Source organism: Mustela nivalis (genome assembly GCF_964662115.1).
Source record: "Mustela nivalis genome assembly, chromosome: 13".
In the NCBI taxonomy this organism is placed as follows: domain Eukaryota; kingdom Metazoa; phylum Chordata; class Mammalia; order Carnivora; family Mustelidae; genus Mustela; species Mustela nivalis.
Genome location: NC_139032.1, coordinates 56,972,284 through 56,992,123, shown reverse-complemented (window position 1 = coordinate 56,992,123; position 19,840 = coordinate 56,972,284). Strand labels below are relative to the sequence as shown.

Sequence of the window (19,840 nt, the reverse complement as noted above, 5' to 3'; positions counted from 1 at the left end):
CGGCCCCTCTAGTCTGGTGTTATCATAGTTTTCTAATGTAGTTTTGAGAGCACCCTGTAAACCAAAGTTCTGCGTTATTCTCTCTTTAGTAAATTACATTTCCGTTTCCTTTGCCTCTGGATCACTTTCCCACTTGGCTTTTCCACCTCTTCCCCTCGGTTTTCAATCTTATTTTTTTGCCAGGGCATCTTAAGTGCTGCCACTCTGGTCGCCTATCCTTGCTCTCTAGGAGTTGATACCTCCTGTTTGACATAATTTGTATCTTCACCACCACCTCTGTTGGATATTGGTTTCTGCTTATATCCGAGGTATATCTGTTAGTAGTTAGGCTTATTATCTTTAGCCCTTTTGTACACTAACAGTTGAGAGCTTTCGATGGTCTTTTAAAGGTATCCAACCAAACATCTTTTATTCAGAGGGCATATAATTAACTTTTTGGGTGAACCCAGGCCTTTTATATTTTCTCTTTAGTGATGGTATCCTTTTAATTAATTATTAATTAACGTTTATGGTATACTTTTTTTTTTTTTAAAGATTTTATTTATTTATCAGAGAGAGAGATGGGGAGAGAGCGAGCACAGGCAGAGGCAGAGGGAGAAGCAGGCTCACTGCTGAGCAAGGAGCCCGATGTGGGACTCGATCCCAGGACTCTGGGATCATGACCTGAGCCGAAGGCAGCTGCTTAACCAACTGAGCCACCCAGGCATCCCATATGGTATACTTTTTAAACCAAGAGTTATGTCAGTAGTGTATTCCTCACTTTTTGTCATCCATTGTACGTCCTAATTTTTAGTGTCATTTTGTCTAATACAGGTGGAAGGAAGATGGACCTAATACCTAAGTTCTCCTGTATCCTCGGCATTGGGTGCCTAGATTGACATGGTACTTAATTGTTTCAGGAAAGGGAATAAATTTCACTCTCTGGAGACCATAGAGTTTTATAGTCCACCAGTATCTCTTATGTACTTGCAGGGCCCCTTGGCTGGGTCTGTCATCCTTCTATTGCTGTGAACACTTATCTTTAGGCAGAACTGATTAGTCTCCCACGTTGCTCTTCTACTTATCTCCAGTATGTTCCATGTGATTTTTCCTCGTTAAGGCTGGTTCACATCGGTGATGAGATTTCCCCCATCTCTGCCTTGCTAGTTTTCCACAGCTCTGATTTCCCATTTGCTTCCTTGTTGCTTCTGACCCTCAGAAATGAAACAACTCAGAGAAAGGAGTTTTTGTTGTTGTTGTTGTGTATGAAATACAGCTGGAAATGGAGGCATGGAAATGAGGCCATGGGAAAGGGTTGTGATAATTGCCTCTCCTGCCTGTTTCCTGCTGTTCTGGTTTCCTCTAGGCTCTCTCTTTAAATGTGGGCTGTACCAGCAGCAGTCACATGGAGCTGCCTTTAGAACAAGGCTAGAACAACAATAACATCTCGTTTCCCTTTCCTGGTAACTGATGGCAGCCTGTGCAGTGCTCACCAGCAGTGTCTCTTGGTATTAGCCTGCATGACTTTTATTGTTTAGGGAGAAATGGTAGAACATGAAGAAGAATGATAAATTTCAGTAGGCCCTTGTGTTTTCATGGGAAGGAACTGGTTGCTATCTCTACTCCTTTAACAGTACACTACATGTAGAAAGTATAAACCCATGTTGAAGTTTTAAACTGGTATGAAGTGAAGCCTTCACTTTGGATGTGTTAAGTCTTGAAGTATTGATTCTCCAGTACTTTTTATTTTATTTTTGTAAGGATTTTATGTATTTCTAGAGCTTGACTGTGTGCATGCGGAGGAGGGGGGATGAGATTGGAGGAAGGAGCAGAAGGAGAGGAATTAGAAGACTGCTGCTGAGTGTGGATCCCCACCCGCCGTTTGATCCCACAACCCTGAGATCATGACCTGAGCTGAAATGTGAAGAGTTATATGCTTAAACCACTGAGCCACCCAGGTGCCTCAGGTCCCGAATCCTTTGATAAATTTTTTATTTATTTTTGTTTTTTAAAAGATTTTATTTATTTATTTGACAGATCACAGGTAGGCAGAGAAGCAGGCAGAGAGGGAGGGAGCAGGCTCCCTGCTGAGCAGAGAGCTGGATGCGGGGGATGCGGGGGCTCAGGATGCTGGGATCATGATCTGAGCCGAAGGCAGAGGCTGTAATCCATTGAGCCACCCAGGCACCCCTGAATCCTTTTTTTTTTTTTTTTTAAGATTTTATTTATTTATTTGACAGAGAGAGATCACAAGTAGGCAGAGAGGCAGGCAGAGAGAGAGGAGGAAGCAGGCTCCCTGCTGAGCAGAGAGCCCGATGCGGGACTCGATCTCAGGACCCTGAGATCATGACTTGAGCCGAAGGCAGCGGCTTAACCCACTGAGCCACCCAGGCGCCCTCCCCTGAATCCTTTTTAAAAAATGGTGACTTAAGATGTGTTGTTGTTATAAGACACTTTTTTTTTCTTAAAGATTTTATTTATTTGAGAGAGAGAGAGAGCATGAGAAGGAGGGTCAGAGGGAGAAGCAGACTCCCTGTGGAGCTGGGAGCCCGCTGTGGGACTCGATCCTGGGATTCCAGGATTATTATTACCTGAGCTGAAGGCAGTCGCTTAACCAACTGAGCCACCCAGGTGCCCTACTTTTTTTTGGTTTTGGTGTAAGCCTGTTGAAGAGGTTTGAGGAATGTCTGCTCAAAAGGAGTCTACATGAATTCATAGATTGTGAAGTTGCTCTTTCTTACATCTTATTTTGTTTATTAATCCTGTGAGATCATTAGTTGGCTCTTCATTAATTCGAGTAAATGGAGTGTGGCGTGTAGGGCACTAGTTGTGTTGACTGGTAAGGTGGTGGATCACTGATCGGTGTTACTCCCTCCCTACTCCCCAACCCGTAGGAGAATGAAGATATGACTTAAAGGAAGGCAAAGAGAGGGAAGACTTAAGAGGGAATATCACCACATAAGCCTGGGTTTAGTTCTGAAATAATTTTGGCCCAACTCAAATATTTAGGAATGGAATCCTTTTTTTTTTTTTTTTTTTTAAAGCCCAAGAATGAAATTAATCAGGTTTGGGTGTTGTTGCTGCTGCTGTTGCTTTTAATTTTTAAAAATAAAACTTAAAAATATATGTTTTTAATATTTAGAGAGAGAGGGTGTGAGTGAGGGGAGGGGCAGGGGTGAAGAGAATCTCAAGCTGACTTTGGGCTGAGCACAGAGCCTGTTGTGGGGTTTGATCTCAACCTTGGGATCATACCTGAGCCAAAGGCAGACGCTTAACTGACCTAGCCATCCAGGCATCCCCAAAATAAAAAATGTTGGGGGGAAAAAGGTAATTTATTTGGGGTAAAATTTTTTTTGTCATGGATTTTTAAAGACCAGGTTTGTGAATTTGTTGCTGACATGGCATGTATGCTAGAGTGAGTTTTAATTTTCAGATAACTTTGAAAATAAAATAAAATAATAAATAATAAATAAATAATAAATTAGAATAAAAGTTTTAATTTTCTTTCCTTTTTTTTTTTTTTTTTAAAGATTTATTTATTTGACAGAGACAGCGAGAGAGGGAACACAAACAGGGGGAGTGGGAGAGGGAGAAGCAACACCTCCCCCCCCGCCCCCACAAGGGAGCCCAATGGAGGACTCCATCCCAGGACCCTGGGATCATGACCTGAGCTGAAGGGAGGCCCTTAAAGGACTGAACCATCCAGGTGCCCCTGGATAACTCACTTTCATACTGGGTGATAAAATCAGTTGAATTGGAACTTAGTATCTATTTGGAATTTATGAAATGGGGCTTAAAAGAGTAGATGTTTCATTTAAGACTATGTAGAGTTCTTAGAAAAGTTGTTAGGAATGTGTGGCTTGTTTTTCTTCATTTGGAACTCTGAAAGCAATAGAATGTATTTGAATGGGTCTGAAACATAACATTTTATGAGATTTTCAGATTTATAGAGGAGAGACTTTCATTTGGATTTAGTTCCAAGTTACTGTTGCTGCAGCCTTGTTTCTTACTATTAATAGTTGTTATTATTAATCTGTTTTTTTTTTAAGATTTTATTTATTTATTTGACAGAGAGAGATCACAAGTAGGGATAGAGGCAGGCAGAGAGAGAGAGAGAGGAGGAAGCAGGCTCCCCGTCGAGCAGAGAGCCAGATGCGGGACTCCATCCCAGGACCCTGAGATCATGACCTGAGCCGAAGGCAGCGGCTTAACCCACTGAGCCACCTAGGCGCCCTATTAATCTGTTTTTAACTAAGATGTCACATAGGAACTTTCAAGTTACACTGTATGGGGGCACCTGGGTGGCTCAGTCTGTTGAGCATCCAACTCTTGGTTTTGGCTCAGGTTGTGTTCTCATGGGGCAAGGGATGGAGATCCTGTTTCTAGCTCTATGCTCAGTGGGGAGACTGCTTGAAGATATTCTCCATCTGTCCTCCTCCCCTGCCCCCACTGTTTGCACAGCGCATGTGTGCACGCTTTCTCTCCCTCTCTTTCTCAAATAAATACATCTTTTTTTTTTTTAATTTTATTTATTTATTTGACAGAGATCACAAGTAGGCAGAGGGGCAGGTGGAGAGAGGGGGGCAAGTAGGCTACCCGCTGAGCAGGGACCCCGATGCCGGGCTCAATCCCAGGACCCTGAGCTGAAGGCAGGGGCTTAACCAACTGAGCCACCCAGGTGCCCCTCAAATAAATAAATCTTTAAAAAGAATAAAGTTACATGGTGTGTCCACAGTCCAGTAATACTGAGGACATTACTCAAAATTTTTTACATATAATCTCAATCTTATCAGGTCACTCCTAGATATTATATGTGTGAGAACTTTTAGGAGCTCAGAATTACTTCTTGTTAATGGTGTTTTTCTCCCTCTCTGTCTTCTTTCTCTCCATTCGCTCCCTCCCTTTCTTTTTTAAATTTTTATTTCTCTTCCCTTTATTTTCTCTCCATTTTATTTTTTTGCTTCCTTCTGCCCTTTCAATCCCCATACAAAAAAACTCTCAACACTCAGTCTCAACTGAGGACCTTCTGACAGTACTTGCCACGTAACATGCTGCTGTCCAGGCAGGCAGATGAAAACCTAAAATACCTTTGTAAGCTATTTTCATGGGCTTGGGCAAGGTGCATAGTGCTGTCTGTGTTGTGTGTCTGCCTAGCTGGAACATGTGCTCCTTGAAGGGTGCGATCTTTAATTTGCTAAGAGTGTTTGGTATTTTCAAATCCTTAAGCAAGAGAATAAGTGGGCTTAAAAATAAAACAAAAAACAAACAGGTTTAGCTTAAATAGGGTGTAGGGAAAAAAAAAAAAAGACTGGCTTTAGGATTTATTGACAGGCATTCTATTACATTGTTTTTAGACCAAATCAGTTTGTTCCTCCTCTTTTGAAATTTCCATCTTATGGAAGTTTTTAGGGTCAGGCTGTCTGGTACTATTTTACCTAAGAAAATACATTTTAGAAAATCTGAGAAAACCAGAAGATAAAAATGAGTTAATCATGGTTTAACATTTTAGTAGAAATTCTTTTTTAATTTTTAATTTTTTAAAAGATTTTATTAATCAGAGAGAGAGCAGGAGCAGGGGGAAGCAGACACCCTGCTTAGCAGGGAGCCCAATGTGGGCTTGATCCCAGGACTTTGAGATCACAACCTGAGCCAAAGGCAGACAGCTAACTAACTGAGCCATGCAGGTGCCCCTGAAACCCTTTCTTTCTTTTCTTTTTTTTTTTTTTAAAGATTTGCTTGTGAGAGAGAGAGACAGACAGACAGAGAATGTGAATGAGGGAGGGGAGGGGTAGGAGGTGGAAGAGAGAATCCCAAGCACGCGCCACAGAGTCCGACTGTGCTCCATCCCATGACCTTGAGACATGACCCTAGCTGAAACAAAGAGTTGAGATGCCACCCAGGCACCCCAGAAATCTTTTTTTCTTTATATAAAGTGTATATTTAAAAAAAATGTAATAATACTTTTATACTTAATGATTTTTATTGAGAAATAGAGAATACGTACCAAAAACGATGTATGAGGAATAAATACACGTAGAGTTTTCAAAAACAAGAATAAAATGACTAGCCAAGAAGTAGAGTATTATTATTACTGGCGGGGGGAACACCTGGGTGGCTCAGTTGGTTTGGCGTCTGCCTTCAGCTCAGATCCCAGGGTCCAGGGATCCAGCCCCGCATGGGGGCTCCCTGCTCAGTGGGGAGGCTGGTTCTTCCTCTCCCTACCTTTTGCTCTCCCTGCTTGTGCTGTGTCTCTTTCTTTCTTTCTTTCTTTCTTTTTTTTTTTTTTTTTTAAATATTTTGTTTATTTATTTGACAGACAGAGATCACAAGTAGGCAGCAAGGCAGGCAGAGATAGAGGAAGGGAAGCAGGCTCTCTGCTGAGCAGAGAGCCCGATGTGGGGCTTGATCCCAGGACCCTGGGATCATGACCTGAGCTGAAGGCAGCGGCTTAACCCACTGAGCCACCCAGGTGCCCCATGCTCTGTCTCTTTCAAGGAAAATCTTCCTTTTTTTTTTTTTTAAAGATTTTATTTATTTATTTGACAGAGAGACACAGCGAGAGAGGGAACACAAGCAGGGGGAGTGGGAGAGGGAGAAGCAGGCTCCCCTCAGAGCAGGGAGTTCAATGAGGGTTTCCATCCCAGGATCCTGGGATTATGACCCGAGCCAAGGCAGATGCCTAACGGCTCAGCCAGATGCCCATCTTTCAAGTAAAATCTTAAAAAAAAAAAAAAGAAAAAAAATCTTTTTTTAAAAACATTTTTTAGAAATTTTTTTTTTAAAGATTTTATTTATTTGACAGACAGAGATTGCAGGCAGAGAAGCAGGCAGAGAGAGATGGTGAAGCAGGCTCCCCACCGAGCAGAGAGCCCGATTCGGGGCTCGATCATGACCTGAGCTGAGCACAGATGCTTTAACCCACTGAGCCACCCAGGTGCCCCCATTTTTTAGAATTTTTATTCCATAAATAATACATAGTTTAATACTGCCATTTTCAGTCTTGAATTATTCATTCAAAGTAAACTCTACTCACAATATGGGGTTCAAACTCAAACCGTGAGATCAAGAGTTCTACCAGCTGAGTCAGCCAGGCCCCCATCAATCTTGTTTTAAATGGAATTTTTTTTTTATACTTCTTTGACTCTTAAATGTTTTAGATTCATTCATGTTGTCAGTCATTTTGAGTAGTGTGGTACTCCATTGTAAGGATATGTTACATCTTACTCTGTTGTGATTGATGTTTGTGTCATTTCCAGTTTCTTGTGATTAGAAATTTTTACTTGTCTCTTTGTGAACATTTGTACAACCTCACCCTCCCCCCAGAACAAACTGATTTCTTAAGACTGTGTAACTGGGTTGTGTTTGTAGTATGTATAACTTGATAGGTGATCCCAAGCTGTGTTGTACAGGGTCTTCATCTTAACTACAGAACACAGAAAATTGATGATTTTTTTCAGTTCCCTTGAGGGTGTACATAATTGATAGCATTCTAGAAGCCTAGGGAAGAAGTTTAATTCATGCATACAATGAATACCTTAGACATTAGTACTTATTTCTCAAGAGTGAGTTGATAGAGTTCCACATATTTGGTCCTTTATAGGTGTTCACCTGAACAAAGCTTTAATGTGACTTGGCAGCAGCTGTTAAGTGCTACTGATTGAACACTGTCCCTGTTCTCTAGGTGCTTACCTTCTGATGGGAAGACAAGTAGGGCATTTAGGAAAGCACTATCAATTGAGTTTGGGTATCAGTTGAGTTTGGGAAGGCGTCCTTGAAGCAGTGGGAGACTGAGCCTTACTTTTCCTATATTCTTATAGGATCCATAATGGCCAAATTCCTGAAGTTATAATTGTTTCTTTTGTTGAAACACTTTGAATTTTAGGAGAGCTTGGCTGGCTTAGTAAAGCGTTTGACTCTTGATCTCGATTGTGACTTGGAGCCCCAGGCTGGGTGTAGAGATTACTTAAAAATAAAATTTTGAGATGTACCTTGGTGGTGCAGTTGATGAAGTATCTGACTCTTGGTTTTAGCTCACATCGTGTTCTCAGGGTCTTGAGATCAAGCCCTGTATCGGGTCTCTCTGTGCTCAGAATGGAGTCTGCTCCAGATTTTCTCCCTCTCCTTCCAACTCTGTTCCTCCCCCCACCCCCAGGCTTGCTCTAAAATAAATAAAATAAGATCTTAAAAAAAAAAGAAAATCTTTGAAAAATAAAGAAAAAGGGGCACTTGGGAGGCTTGGTCAGTTAAGCGTCCCTCTGTTGATTTCATCTCAGGTCTTGATCTCAGTCAGCGTTGCGTGTTCAAGCCCCTCATTGGGCTCCATGCTGGGAGTGGAGCCTCCTTTAAAAAAGAAAAGGAAAAAAAAACAAACCCTGGAATTATGTATCCATAGGCCAGTTTTATTAGAATTTGTTGTTATTTTGATTACTGTATTGTATCTTCTGTTTGGCCATGATTGGTAGTTTAGTTGTAGCAGCTAGTGAAAAAAACTGTTATTATACTTATTTATTGAGAGGTTTTTTTTTTAAAAGATTTTATTTATTTATTTGACAGAGATCACAAGTAGGCAGAGAGGCAGGCAGAGAGAGGAAGGAAGCAGGCTCGCTGAGCAGAGAGCCCGATGCTGGGCTCGATCCCAGGACCCTGAGATCATGACCCGAGCCGAAGGCAGAGGCCCAAACCACTGAGCCACCCAGGCGCCCCTATTGAGATATTTTTTTTTACTTGAGAGAGTGCATGAGCATGGAGAGGAACAGAGGAGGAGGGAATAGATGACTGCTGGGCGGGGAGCCTGACATGTGCCTCGATTGCAGGACCCTGAGATCATGACGAGCTGAAGGCAACCGCTTAACCAACTGAGGCGCCCTTATTCATCCATCTATCTATCTATCTCTCTACTTATTTTTAAATATTTTATTTATTCATCTGACATCACAAGTAGGCAGAGAGGCAGGCAGAGAGAGAGAAGAAGGGAAGAAGGGCCCCTGCGGATCCCAGTGCCCTGGGTTCATGACCTGAGTGTAAGGCAGAGCTTTTTTAACCCACTGAGCCACCCTTAGATGCCCCTATTATTTATTTATTCATAAAATTTATTATTATTATTTTTAAAGATTTTATTTTTTTATTTACTTATTTGACAGAGATCACAAGTAGACAGAGAGGCAGGCAGAGAGAGAGAGAGAGAGAGAGAGGAGGAAGCAGGCTCCCCACTGAGCAGACCCCCCCCCCCCCCCAATGCAGGGCTCAGTCCCAGGACCCTGGGATCATGACCTGAGACAAAGGCAGAGGCTTTAACCCACTGAGCCATCCAGGTGCCCCTATTATTTATTTTTTTAGACATTTTTTTTTTTTAAATTTTAAGTAATTTCTACACCCAACATTGGATTTGAATTCACAACCCTAAGATCAAGAGTCACATGTACAGACTGAGCCAGCCAGAAACTAAGTTATTCTGTTCTGTTTATTTATTTCCAAGTGAGGTCTGTTCCCAGCATAGGGCTTGAACTCATGACCAAGATCAAGAGTCGCATACTTCTCTAAGCCAGGCAGGCATCCCAAAGTTACTCTTTTTTTTTTTTTTTTAAAGATTTTATTTATTTATTTGACAGAGATGACAAGTAGGCAGAGAGGCAGGCAGAGAGAGAGGAGGAAGCAGGCTCTCTGCTGAGCAGAGAGCCCGATGCGGGGCTCGATCCCAGGACCCTGGGATCATGACCTGAGCTGAAGGCAGAGGCTTTAACCCACTGAGCCACCCAGGCGCCCCCCAAAGTTACTCTTATTGTAAGTTTACTCACATCATTTTCTTTGGGTCAGCTTTTAGTAGTAACTTGTTGAATGTCTCAATTTTTCCCCAATCAGGGGCTCATTTTATTTTGATTAGAAGTTTCGTGGTGAAATCTTTCTTCAAATTGCTGGAGACCAGATGACTTCTTAAATTCTTAGCTGTGGTACTTCACTTTAGTATCTTTTTAATTCCTTTTGATTGGGATTGCTAAGGTAATGGTGGAAAAATACCTCTATCTATTATGGAACAGTCTCGATGGTGATTACAAGAATGAACATATTGTGGGGCGCCTGGGTGGCTCAGTGGGTTGAGCCGCTGCCTTCGGCTCAGGTCATGATCCCAGGGTCCAGGATCGAGCCCCACATTGGGCTCTCTGCTCAGCAGGGAGCCTGCTTCCTCCCCTCTCTCTGCCTGCCTCTCTGCCTGCTTGTCATCTCTCTCTGTCAAATAAATAAATAAATAAATAATCTTTAAAAAAAAAAAAAAAGAATGAACATATTGTTAATATAGGCCTTTCACTATTTTATTACCACAGAAGAGGTTGTGTTTTTTTTTTTTCTTTTTTAAAGACAGTCTGTGCTATGTAATTGTTATTCATTTTTAAAATTATTTTATTTGAGAGAGAGAGAGAGAGGGAGAACATGGAGAATGAGAGGGAGATGCATACTCCCCGCCAAGCAGAGAGTCCAACGCAGACATGGATCCCAGGACTGGGAGATCATGCCCTGAGCCCAAGGCAGATGCTTAAATGACTGAACCAATGAGGCACTCTATTTAATTGTGTTTTTGGTTTTTTTTTTAACGATTTTATTTATTTATTTGACAGACAGAAATCACAATTAGGCGGAGAGGCAGGCAGAGAGAGAGAGGAGGAAGCAGGCTCCCCGCTGAGCAGAGAGCCTGATGCGGGGCTCGATCCCAGTGAGCCGAAGGCAGAGGCTTTAACCCACTGAGCCACCCAGGCGCCCCTATTTAATTGTTTTAATATCAAAAGATTCCAGCTGTAATGGGACATAGCTAGCTTAACATGAAACAGTTTATATACTCTTGACAGTCGAGTCATCTGTGGGACAAAGAAATGACCAGTGTCACAAAGGATTTTATTGGAGTGTAGTTGGCCTTTGGTGATACTTGTATAATTGGTAAGTACTGAAAATCGTTGAATTTGGCGTGCCCGTGTAGCTCTGTCAGCTAAGTGTCAGTTTTTGGCTCAGGTCATGATCCCAGGGTTCTGGAATCAAGTCCAGCATCAGGCTCCTTTCTCAGTGGAGAGCCTGCTTCTTCCTCTCCCTCTGCTTGAGGCTCCCCCTGCTTGTGCACTCTCTCTCTTTGTTGAGGAAATAAGTAAAACTTAAAAAAAAAAAAAAAACTGAATTTTACACTTAACAAGGGTGAGCTTTATGTATTTTCTATACCTCAGTAAAGTTACTTAAATTGTTTGAGTAAACAGGCAGTATTTTGAGATTAAATTGGCAGAAACAAATGTGGTCAGTGAACATTAATACTATAGTCACTGGTATTTATGGTAGCTATTAAGACCTAGACTAAGCATTTGAGGTACCTTATTCTGTTTAGTGCTCCTCCCAGGCTTGAGAGAGAGTAACGCACTTGATCAGGGTTACCTAATCTAGTAATTTGTAGAATGCAGGCCTTTGTGACTTCTAAAGCTTTGTTCTTCATCCCCCTTCCAGAACTTTGTTCTTAATCACAAAACTGTACTACTTTACCTGTCTGAAATACTACTCTCTGGGAATATAGCCAAGTGCTGGATGATAAGTAAAACAATGTCTACATTTGTGGTACATAAACCTGGGCGTTTGCACTGGATGGGAAATGATGGGATGGAGATGCAGGTGGCACCCTTGAACCCCAGTGCCTGGTTACATTTGGCACCACTTCACTTTTATGCATTTTTATCTGTTTCCTAATTATGTAAGCTCTCCATCCAGCATAGGCCTTGAATTTAGGACCTCAAGATCAAAAGTTATATACTCTACTTAACTGAGCCAGCCAGGAGCCCTGCTTGTACAGACTATATGTTGGAGTTTAGTCAGGCATTTAGTTGGACTTGATTTCTGTGTTTTAAAAGAAATGCTGCCTCTGCTTTGGTTGTTCACTCTGATTTTACTAGCTGCTTTTTTTTTTTTTTTTTAAGATTTTATTTATTTGACAGAGAGAAATCACGAGTAGACGGAGAGGCAGGCAGAGAGAGAGAGAGAGGGAAGCAGGCTCCCTGCTGAGCAGAGAGCCCGATGTGGGACTCGATCCCAGGATCCCGAGATCATGACCTGAGCCGAAGGCAGCGGCTTAACCCACTGAGCCACCCAGGTGCCCCTTTACTAGCTGTTTTAATGGGCATGGTGAGCTGATCTCTAAGCCCTTTGCCAGTTTAGGTGCATTCTGTGAGGAGGTCAGGCACACAACACTGAAAAGTGGCAATTGATAACACACTGTGAGAACTGAGTCAGAGGAAAGGTATAAAATTATATGAAAATTACACTTGAGGACTCAAGCTGCTGTTAAGTAGGGCCTAAAATGCCATGGAGTTATGGACATCAAGTAGAGAGTAATTGCTGTTTATGTTAAGGGACAGAATATAAGAAAATGGGGTATGTTCAGTATGCTGTTGAGAAAACATGCCTGTGGAAGGTGGAGGGCCAAAAAATAGGTGCAATTTGGGAGGATGGCAAGACTAATTTGACCGAAGTATAGGAATCAGAAAGGAATAAGGAGGTTTTTATGTGTTTTTGTTTGTAAGATTTTATTTTATTTTATTTTTTTAAAGATTTTATTTATTTGACAGACAGAGATCACAAGTAGGCAGAGAGGCAGGCAGAGAGAGAGGAGGAAGCAGGATCCCCGCTGAGCAGAGAGCCTCATGTGGGGCTTGATCCCAGGCCCCTGAGACCATGACCTGAGCTGAAGGCAGAGGCTTTAATCCACTGAGCCACACAGGCGCCCCTGTTGTAACATTTTATTTACTCATTTGAGATTGAGATAGCATGGTGGAGGGAGAGCAGAGAGAAGAAGAAGCAGACTCCCTTCTGAGGTGGGGAGTCTTAATGGAACTCAAGCCCAGGACCTGGAGATCATGACCTGAGCTGAAGGCAGGTGCTTAACCATCTGAGCCACCCAAGTGCCCCAAGAGTTTGTATTTTATCAAGGAGTTGTTTTGTAAACAGATGATGGGTTTTTGCAGTGTTCTAGAAGATTAAACAGGCCACTGTTTAATTGTTTCACAATTAAGATAGTTCTGACAAGTATATGAAGTTTCCTTGAACCAGAGAGGGGGCAATTACTGATAATATAACTGATAAAGTTACCTTATAATTGCTGGTTTATATATGTGACACTGGCTTATCAAAAGTAGTACTGGACAAGGGCTGCATGACTTATTCTTAGGAGACAAGGCGGCTTTAAATACACTGATACGTAATTCAGGCACTGAACACTGAGTTGATGACAGAATTGTAAAGGAAGGCATAGATATAAGGTCTTAAAACTTTTAAAAAATTTGTCAGACTGTCAAATAAATAAAATCTTTTTTTTTTTTTAAAGATTTTATTTATTTATTTGAGAGAAAGAGACAGTGAGAGAGAGCATGAGCGAGGAGAAGGTCAGAGGGAGAAGCAGACTCCCCCCATGGAGCTGGGAGCCCGATGTGGGATTCGATCCTGTGATTCCGGGATCAGGACCTGAGCCGAAGGCAGTCGTCCAACCAACTGAGCCACCCAGGCATCCCTAAATAAATAAAATCTTAAAAAAAATTTTTGTCAGAGAGAGAGGGAGAGACAGAGGTAAAGCACAAGCAGGGGAGCATCAAGTAGAGGGAGAAGCAGGCTCCCTGTGTAGCAGGGAGCTCCATGTGGGACTCGATCCCAGGACCTTGGGATCCAGACCTGAGCCAAAGGCAGCTAGCTGAGCCACCCAGGCGTCCCTAAAACTTTTTTTTTTTTAAATTTAACAGAGCATGAGTGAGCGTGTGCACAGCAGGGGGAGCAGCAGAGGGAGAAGCAGACTCCCTGCTGAGCAGGGAGTGCAGTGTGGGGCTCAGTCCCAGGATCCTGGGATCATGACCTGAGCCGAAGGCAGACCCCCAGCCAACTGAGCTACCCAGGTGCCCCAAAGTCTTGTATCTTTTGTGACTTAAGTGGGTTTGAGAAGAAATGGTGGCAGTAAAAGAATGATTTAACAGTTTTAAGCTCTGGAACACCAAAAAATGCTGGTCACTTGAAAAATTTTGCTAAGTCTTCAAATGAGGTGCTTTTGGATGAATTCCATAATGGGTTTAGATACCTAGTAGGCAGTTAGATGTGTGCTGAATCTTTGGAGAAACACAAGGTCTTTCACTTTAGCTTTGAAGTTGTAGGTAATTATTGACGCCAGAACATAGAATTTCTGTGGGAAGGGAGAATATGCTCAAGAATTGAACAGTTTTAGAAGTTAGGGATGGGGGGCGCGTGGGTGGCTCAGTGGGTTAAAGCCTCTGCCTTCAGCTCGAGTCATGGTCTCAGGGTCCTGGAATTGAGCCCCACATCGGGCTCTCCACTCAGCGGGGAGCCTGCTTCCCTTCCTCTCTCTCTGCCTGCCTCTCTGCCTACTTGTGATCTCTGTCTGTCAAATAAATAAAAATCTTTATTTTAAAAAAAAAAGTCAGGGCTGGGAGAAAGATATAATGTGGTTGACGATTTGGGGAAAAAAGAGAACCGGGCGTAGTGTCTGAGAAATCTAAGGAAGGGAATAGCAGGGTAAGGTTGAGGGAAACCAGACTCAAAGAGAGATGTTTAGTGAGGAAGTGGAGGCAGTGAGTGTAATCTTTTTGAGATACTCAGCTTAAATAGTCATTGCTTTTACAAGATAGAACATGTGGTTTCCCAGAGTGCTTGAAACTTTGGTAAACTTTTGTTTTTGAGATTAATGTGGATGTAGAGAATAGTTATAGGCAGGTTTTTAAAACACATACTTGTGAGAAGGAAAAGGATAAGGAATATTTTCTCAATAGTAGTGGTGGGAGATTTCCTTATTAAGGATTTTTGTATTTGGTATTTGAATGAAAACTGAGCCTGGTGTGTAAGTGACAAGTGTGTTAACATTTGAATGGATTGCATGACTTTGTTTTGATAGATACATTCAGGTAACTGACATTTTTAAAGTTGCTTTTTGAGTGAGTGAAATGGTAATAAAGTTGCCATGAGAATAAAAAATACATTTTATTTATTTGTTTGTTTATTTATAAAAAGATTTTGTTTAGGGGCGCCTGGGTGGCTCAGTGGGTTAAGCCGCTGCCTTCGGCTCAGGTCATGATCTCAGGGTCCTGGGATCGAGCCCCACGTCAGGCTCTCTATTCGGCAGGGAGCCTGCTTCCACTTCTCTCTCTTTGCCTGCGTTTCTGCCTACTTGTGATCTCTTCCTGTCAAATAAATGAATAAAATCTTTAAAAAATTAAAAAATAAAAAATTCACAATTGTTACAAATACAAATTATCTCACAACTGATTTATAGAAGTTCAGTATACCCATTATCAAACCATTCCAAAGTAGCTATAATTTGTAGCCATTACTTTAAGCCAAAACTATAAATACTGATTTTTAAGTATTTCAGACCCACAGTTTTTCATTACAGTTCTCCAACCTTCCTAACGAATCCAGAATATAGTCTTGAGTTGTTTGTTTAAAAAAAAAAGCATGGGGGTGGTCAGTTAACATCTGCCTTTGGCTGAGGTTATGGTCCCAGAGTCCTGGTATTGAGCCCCACATTGGGCTCTTCTGCTCAGCGGGGAGTCTGCTTTTCCCTTTTCCTCTGCCTGCTGGTCCCCCTGCCTATGCTCTCTGTCAAATAAATAAAATCTTTTTTTTTTTTTTTAAGATTTTATTTATTTATTTGACAGAGATCACAAGTAGACAGAGAGGCAGGCAGAGAGAGATGACCGAGCTGAAGGGCAGAGGCCTTAACCCCACTGAGCCACCCAGGTGCCCCACAATTGTCAAATGTTTAAATGGCATAGATGTGAAAAATGAGAATAACTTGAAATCATTCTTGCTTATCTGTCTTCAGTTAAGAATTGGAGATTTGTAAAGTATGGTTGGGATATAATTTTTAGCAGTAATACCTAATTTACTATATGAGAATGGTTAGTAGAGATGCCACTTTATCCAAAACCAAAACAATAAATTAATGTGAGGTATGAACTAGAACTTTCAAGTGATTATGAATTGAAGAAGGTGACATTTTTGAGTGTTCTTATATATGGGATTTCTTGATGTTCTTTTCACAGCTTGGGTTTCAGAGCTTTTCCTTCATTGACCATTGTTTTGGCTTTTTTGCGCTTGAAAGTAAGAAATGAGTTAAACTGACATTTTGGTTTGGGTGATGTTTTGGCTTAGAGTATCAAGAATAAAATGCTTGATTTTTGTTACTAGTAGTGATCAGTATAACTTGATTAAAAGAAATACTTGCCTCCAAAGGATGGCAAGGTCAGTTAGCCCATGATTTGACACCTTTCTTTCCCTTTTGATTGGATTTTACGAAGCTGAGATAAGCCAAAAGAAGGCATCTACCCTGCATTCCTTTTCCCTCAGAAGGCCTTGGGACAGAACAACTAGTGAGAAGTTAATCTTGCTTTGATGGATGTGAAGTTGAAGGGTTGGGATGGAGTGGGACTGAGAGTGTGAAGACAAAAAAATTACGAAAACATTTCTTTTTTTTTTTCTTTCTTTCTTTTTTAAAGATTTTATTTATTTATTTGACAGAGAGAAATCACAAGTAGATGGAGAGGCAGGCAGAGAGAGAGAGGGAAGCAAGCTCTCCGCTGAGCAGAGAGCCCGATGCGGGACTCGATCCCAGGACTCCGAGATCATGACCTGAGCCGAAGGCAGCGGCTTAACCCACTGAGCCACCCAGGCTCCCCACGAAAACATTTCTGTCTTTGGGCGCCTGTTTGGCTCGATTGGTAGAGCATATGAGTTCAAGCCACATGTTGGCCATGAAGCCTACTAAAAATAAAAAACAAAAACATGTCTGTTTTTAATACAGACTAAACTACTGTTGGTATTAAGTCTATCCTGCTCTAATGACTCTTTTGAGACTTCACTTGGTTCTCTCCAGAGAGGATAGGTGGGACTGATGCAACTGAGCATGGTTGGGGAAAAGCCACATTAAAGTAGGATTAGGGACAGGAAAATTGGAGATGTGAACATTGACCTGGCAATTTATTACCACTTTTTTGTTAATACTTTGGAAGTAGGCACTCTTCTTTCCTTCCTTTCCTCCCTCCCTCCCTGGTAAAATGCATGCTGACATAAGTAGAAGCTGGCAGGTGGGTAAGGTTGTCTCTAGCCTAGAAGTCATTATGCAAACTGCTGAAAATCAAGGTTTGAGGGCTTAAACTACTCAAGGGCTTGGTGGAAAGGCTCTCTCACTCCAACTAAATCCCATGAATGAGTTAAAAATAAAGCAGTGATTTCATTTCATTTTTTAAAAAGATTTTATTTATTTGTCAGAGAACACAAGCAGAGGGAGAGGCAGCCTCCCCACCTAAGCATGGAGCCGGTACTATATCCCTGGACCCCGGGATCATTACCTGAGCGGGAGGCAGACACTTACCTGACTAAGCCACCCAAGTGTCCAAGGATGACTTTTTTTATTTAATTTTTATTTTTTAAAAGGAATGAATGAATGAATTTTTTTTAACATGAGGGAGGGAGAAAGTGAGTGAATCTCAAGCAGACTCCATGCTTAGTGTGGAGCCCCACAGTGGGCTCAGTGTCATGACCCTGAAATCAACAACCCAAGCAGAAATTGAGTCAGATGCTTAACTTAGCCACCTAGGTGCCCTACTGTAAATGATTTTATTTTTTTTTAATTTAAAGATTTTATTTATTTATTTGACAGAGAGCACAAGTAAGCAGAGTGGCAGGCAGAGGGAGAGAGAGAAGGAAGCTCTCTGCTGAGCAGGGCTGGATCCCAGGACCCTGGAATCATGACCTGAGCTGAAGGCAGTGAGTGGCTTAACCAACTGAGCCACGCACCATGTGCCCCTGCAGATGATTTTTTTTTTTTTTAAATATTTTATTTATTCACTTGACAGAGATCAAAAGCAGGCAGAGAGAGAGAGGAGGAAGCCAGCTCCCCGCTGAGCAGAGAGCAGGATGCCGGGCCTGATCCCAGGACTCTGGGACCATGGCCTGAGCCGAAAGCAGAGGCCTCAACCCACTGAGCCACCCAGGTGCCCCTCTGCAGATTATTTTATTTTATTTTATCTTTTAGATTTTATTTATTTATTTGACAGACAGATCACAAGTAGGCAGAGAGAGAGGTGGAGGCAGGCTCCCTGCTGAGCAGAGAGCCCAATGCCTGGCTATATCCCTGGACTCTGGGATCCTGACACCTGAGCTGAAGGCAGAGGCTTAACCCACTGAGCCACTCAGGCGCCCCAGTAAATAAAATCTTTTAAAAAAAAAAAAAAAAGAAGAAGAAGAAACATTGCATTGTCCGTGAGTTCAGAAACTATTTTTGGAAAAAAACAAAAAAGCTATTTTTGAAAGTAGCCATACTAGGCTGCCCAGAAGTACAGATACGTAAATGGTGCCACTTTAGAGAAAGAGGCCAAGGACAGGAAAGACAATGATAGGATTGATTTATTTAGGAAAGCAAGTTCAAAGGTATGTCTTGAAGAAGTTAGAATAGATTCAGACTGGGGCACCTGGTTGGCTCAGTTGGGTAAACCATGTGACTCTTTATCTTGGGTCATGAGTTTGAGCTCGATGTTGGGTATAGAATTTACTTAAAGTAAAAAACAAAAAGAATAAATTGAGACTAATTTCCCACATTACCCATCACATGGTAACAATAACTGATCCGGAATCAGAAGTTAAATCATGTGTGTTGTACTGTATTTCTCAAGGATGGGAAGTATGTGTTGCATTTTAGAAGGCACCATCCTTGCCCCTAAGGAGTTTTCTTTCATAGCCCCATAATACTGAATTATGCAGCTGAACAGGATAATTAAGGTGCTATCATTATAGTGTTGTCTGCTTTTACATAGTTGTTTGTATCCCAGTGTTCTATGATGAAAGCATGATACAGTCATTTCTAGTGGATGACAGTGTTACAAAACAAATAGGAAACACTGAAAGGGGGTGCCTGGGTGGCTCAGTGGGTTAAGCCTCTGCCTTTGGCTCAGGTCATGATCTCAGGATCCTGGGATGAGCCCCGCATTAGGCTCTCTGTTCAGCAGGGAGCCTGCTTCCCTCTCCCCCTCTGCCTGCCTCTCTGCCTACTTGTGATCTCTTTCTCTGTGTCAAATAAATAGATAAAATCTTAAAAAAAAAAAAAAAAAGAGGGGCGCCTGGGTGGCTCAGTGGGTTAAAGCCTTTGCTATCCGCTCAGGTCATGATCCCAGGGTCCTGAGATCAAGCCCTGCCTCTGGCTCTCTGCTTAGCAGGGAGCCTGCTTCCATTCCTCTCTGCCTGCCTCTCTGCCTGCTTGTGATCTCTGTCTGTCAAGTAAATAAATAAAATCTTAAAAACAAAACAAAACACTGAAAGGCTATTCACTAACCTATTAACTAGATTTGTTTGTTTATTTGTTTATTTATTTTAAAGATTTTATTTGATAGAGATCACAAGTAGGCAGAGAGGCAGAGAGAGAGGAGGAAGCGGGCCCCCTGCTAAGCAAAGAGCCCAATGCGGGGCCCGATACCAGGACTCTGAGATCATGATTGAGCCAAAGGTAAAGGCCTAACTCACTGCCACCCAGATACCATTTATTTATTTAAAGATTTTATTTATTTATTTGACAGAGAGAGATCACAAGTAGATGGAGAGGCAGGCAGAGAGAGAGAGAGAGGGAGGCAGGCTCCCTGCTGAGCAGAGAGCCCGATGTGGGACTCGATCCCAGGACCCTGAGATCATGACCTGAGCTGGAGGCAGTGGCTTAACCCACTGAGCCACCCAGGTGCCCTTTATTTATTTATTTTTTAAAAATATTTTTTTTCTTTATTTGGCAGACACCGAGAGAAATGGGGGAGGGGCAGAGGGAGAAGCAGACTCCCCACTTTGCAGGGAGCCTGACTTGGAA

The 19,840-nt window shown here is 42.0% G+C and overlaps 1 protein-coding gene across 14 annotated transcripts in view; it reads left to right on the top strand.

The window, feature by feature from the left end:
• UBAP2 (ubiquitin associated protein 2) overlaps positions 1-19,840 on the top strand; it is a 132,979-nt gene that overhangs the window by 969 nt on the left and 112,170 nt on the right. For 2 of the 14 annotated variants that reach the window (XM_082694590.1, XM_082694587.1), the window contains exon 2: positions 814-882. The exons of the other annotated variants lie outside the window; for them this stretch is intronic. The gene's annotated coding sequence lies outside the window, so the exon portion shown is untranslated. The remainder of the gene's footprint in view (positions 1-813; positions 883-19,840) is intronic. 14 annotated transcript variants of the gene reach the window in all.